We start from the raw sequence: 4,375 nt of genomic DNA, 5'->3' as shown, positions 1-4,375 counted from the left end.
AGACTTCAGGGCAGGCCCGAGGACCCACACCCTCCATCCTGTGAAAACACACACATAAGTAAGAAAAAGTGACAAAACGTGGGAGTGAAATAAATTAAATAAATAGAAAATAAAAAAGTGGCCCTGCCAAATAGTGCACAGACCAGGCCCTGAGGCCTGTAGCAAAAATTGCCCTGGTCCTAGCCAAAAGGCCTGGTCCTAAGGGCGCTGGTGCAAAAAAAGTGAAAACACAGTGACCTTGTTCCATCTTCACACTGTGAGGTCCCACACCCAGGTGTTACTAGTGGCACCCCTGAGGGCGTCTACTCAGGGGGCACTGGTTTGCGGACTTTCTGCCTTCCTGACCCCTGGCCAGACAAGGTAGATCCGTCCAAATCAGGAGGTACTGGGGCCTTCCGGTCTCCTCGGGGGAATTACTCCCAGGTCCCAGCTACGTGTGGGCATCCCGGTTTCTGTCCCCCCGGTACTAGCCTTCCAGACCCCCATCATACCAGCAGGGGTACTATACAACAGCCATCCCCGCAAAGCTAGAATGGCCGGGAGCACCCCCACTGGACACTGATAAGAACAGATACTACACTTGATCTTAGCCAAAAGGCCGAGAAGCGATTACACTGAACATATTTTTTGATTGAAAAGATACTTTTATTACAGAAGCATCAAAAACAACATGATACGTGTAATCGGGGTACATCTCACCCTATACTGCGACGCAGCGCACCACATGGCAATATAGTTCCAAGCATACAATAAATACATTCAGAAATAAATACATTCGCTCAGCGGTATGATGCCTGACGTGATGTGCAGAGGATGAATCCCCTGACCGCCACGTCATGCACAACGCCGCTTACCCCAAAAACTGTAACATTCTAATACACATTACGTTTCCTAATAATACTAGTGCATGCGAGAAAACGAAAACCGGGTATTACGATTAACAATAGGCATCGGGTGTGTGTGGGAAGGGGAAGGGGGGGGGGGGAAAGAAACACAGGCCCGAAGCTTTATTGAAAAGACAAAGACACGCAAGGGGGAGTAGGGGGAAGGGGGAAATCTTCAGACGTCCTCTTCCTCCTTAAAGTCCATCAAGGAATAGTCTCTGAGCAGACTGAGGATCAGTCTGCAGCAGTCCTCAATGGACATCCTCTCCCGCTGGTGGATGAGGCGCTTTCTGGCGCACCATAAAGCGTCCTTAAAACAACACAGCACCCGCCAGGCGCCGTCAATGTCCTCCAGAGAAAAGGTTCCACAGAACAGTCCATTCAACACCCCAAAGTGAGTGATGGCTGTCTGTGGTACAAAGTCCTTGAGTTCAGGTTCCAGGGCCCCCAACAGGGCCTGAGCAAATGAGCACTCCCAGAAAACGTGGTAAGACGTTTCCTCGTGGATGATGCAGAAGGGGCAGTGTCTGTATCTGCTCAGGTTCCTGGCATGCATAAATGTCCTGAGAGGCAACCCCCCTTGGATTGCCATCCATGCCAGGTCTTTGTGCCTGTTGGTTTTACACTGAACATATACTGCACCTGTACCGCACCTAAACCAAAGCTGTATTGCCTCTACTCCACACCTATACTGCACCTCTGCTGCATCTAAACTGCAAGCTGGTTTATTGAGACTGTTGTCAAGTGCACCAACGCTTCTCAAAGGGCCCCAACAATAGCCAGTAGAAGAACAACATAAATAACTGCACCTCTCATAAAATCATCCTGTAAGTTCCTTTATTCCCAGTCTCCTCCTTCTTCCATTTCTAAGTACAGTGCACATCCAGTCAGTCTAGGCCTAGCATATTCGCCATCAATGCACATTCACAGTATAGTTCCTATGTTTGGTAAATACGTTTATTACTGCCCACTGTTGCGCTTTATGTGGCCTTGCCACTATTTATGCTGACCTGGACGCTAAGGGGTTGATTTACTAAAACTGGAGAGTGCAAAATCTGGTGCATTTCTGCATAGAAACCAGTCATAAAGTTAGAAGTTGATTGGATACCATGCAGAGCTGCACCAGATTTTGCACTATCCAGTTTTAGTAAATCAACCCCAAGTATCATTTTATTCCTAGTCTGTACTGTTAATTACCTTGTATCCCAAATTGTGTTACCGCCAAACTATTTTATGCTTGCCTTGTTACAAACTATATTGGATGACAATATATAGTACATAGTTTGCCTTTACTAACTGGTTCATAACTGTTTCTAGTGCTATTATTGAGTATCAAGTGTCACTTTTGGTAAGTTTCAGTGATATTGCATGTTTATACTCTCAAACTAGTGTGTCAGAGGGGTTGAGGTCTTGAGGAGGTCGAGACAGAGAACTGGGTATAAGGGATAACAATGTGGCCTATTTATGAAGGCCCTATCTTTTCTACTAGCCAGTGGGGAGCTTAATACCCATGAACTCCTATTAATTAACTCTCCTGAGAATATCTGTAATCCCAGCAGCAAAGATTCTATGCAATCAGCAAACAATGATAGTAACAATGCAGGTGGCCTTTCACAACCAGCTCTGTTCACATATCCAAGGGCCAGTAGCCAGTTCCCCAGGGGCCAGGCAAGAGGTCACACTGCACATAGGCTTCCCTCTCAAGCTGATTGGATCCACAGGTTTCTCTGTCTGGGAACTCACAGTCCTCAGCCTGGATTGGCACTCTGGGGTTCTCTCCTATCATTAGCACTGCACAGCACAGTAAATATTGTGTGTTTGTGTCTATGTCTCTAGTCTCTGTCTCACAGCAGAACAGCCCTGTACAGAAACTCAATTCTCTCCACTACAGTAGCCTACTCCACAGCACAGTCTCTCCTTAAAGGAGACCACTAATATGGTGATGGGGTGCACCTGTACATCTTTGAAATAGGGCACAGTGGAAATGACTTCTTCAGATTTATTCCTTTATGAATCATAAGCTATACTTTTTAGAGGAAAAATCAGTCTCATATAGAGAGCTTTAAATGTTTTTTTACTTAAAATAATAAATACATATTGTCACACTTACTTGCTCTTTGCAATAGTTTTGCACATAGCGGCCCCATTAGTCTTCGTTTGGGATCCCCCACCGACGCTCCTAGCTCCCCCCCCTTCGAGTGCCCTGAAGCTGCACCTATAGGGGGCATTCGTATGTGCTTGATCTCGAGCTGGGCTGTTTGCGTCTATTCAGACATACAGCCCCTTCTTGGCTCTGTCCCACAGGTTTTGACTGATAGTAGCAGGAGTTAATAGGCTGCACCTTGCCATGCCTGGGAGAGTAGGAAGAGGGGAGAAGAGCTGTTCAGACGTGCACAGTATTGGATTAAGTTCGGGCTCAGGTAAATATTTAGGGGAAGCTGAATGGGAGCTATTATTTAAAGTTTTTTTACCTTAATGCAGAGAATGTATTAAGGTAAAAAAAAAAACCCTTAAACCTTTACAACCATTGTGACTCCTTACTCTCTCGGCTGAAAAGTAACTTTGGTGAAGTCTCATTGGATGTCATATTCAGCAGGTGTTTCTTCCCACTCCTGTTCTCCTCGAATCATGATAAAATGGAGTCCCAGGTCATCTTTTTTCTTGTCCATTTTATGCGAGGGTCAAATCTCCAGTGCCCACATCACTTCCTGGGGATTTTGGCGCATCCCATTGGCTACCACAAATGTTCATTAAATGGTTCTGAAGCCTTCTAGCATGACATCACGTCAAACTGTAGACACAAAAGTGGTCAACTGAGCAGTGAGTAGTGCAGGGGAAAATTTGGATTACCAGTTGTTGCTACTTGAAAAGGCACCATGGGGGATCATGTGACAGTGCATGCAAGTGAACTCTTTTGGGGAGGGTTTGGGGGCTTTTTTTTAAATCCAAAGATTTTAAAGAAAAACCTTTTTTTTTTTTTACATGGAGATGTGTTTATACATGCAAATATTCAAGCTGTACATTAAATATGTGTATTTTCTTAAATGCATAGTTGTGAAAATGAAATAACACAATTGCTGGGTTTGTGCGTTCCAGAATATTTTCCTGATTACATTTTCTGTGGAAAATGCCACTTACAGTGGGGTAAACGAGCTTTAGTCAGGTTCAAACTTATCTAGCATTTATCATTGATTCCAAGCAGACCATTAATAATTCATGAGCTCTGTTACTTGCGCTAGAGTCTGAAATGCTTTCAGCAACTGATGTGTTTAAGACATTATAATCTTGTATTTTTTTTAGGCATCCTGTGTATTATTTCCTGCAGATCATGTTTACCTATAGAAGAACCTGGGGGATCTATAACTGATTGTCGGACTCGTTTCATTGATTTCAGAGCTAGAGGATGAGGTAATGCATCTTGCAAGCTTATCGAGAAGTCCTCATACAAAAAATGTCTTGGAACAATCCATATTCATGGATTAGGCTGTCTG

The 4,375-nt window shown here is 44.4% G+C and overlaps 1 pseudogene; it reads right to left on the bottom strand.

Moving 5' to 3' along the window:
* Nucleotides 1-467: 467 nt before the first annotated feature.
* On the bottom strand, nt 468-610 carry LOC149445738 (U2 spliceosomal RNA; annotated as a pseudogene).
* Nucleotides 611-4,375: the final 3,765 nt, after the last annotated feature.

The sequence above is a fragment of the Staurois parvus genome, unplaced genomic scaffold (assembly GCF_062004578.1).
Source record: "Staurois parvus isolate SC_StPar_1 unplaced genomic scaffold, SC_StPar_1.0 ptg000714l, whole genome shotgun sequence".
Taxonomy (NCBI): domain Eukaryota; kingdom Metazoa; phylum Chordata; class Amphibia; order Anura; family Ranidae; genus Staurois; species Staurois parvus.
This window is presented reverse-complemented; position numbering and strand designations above follow the sequence as displayed.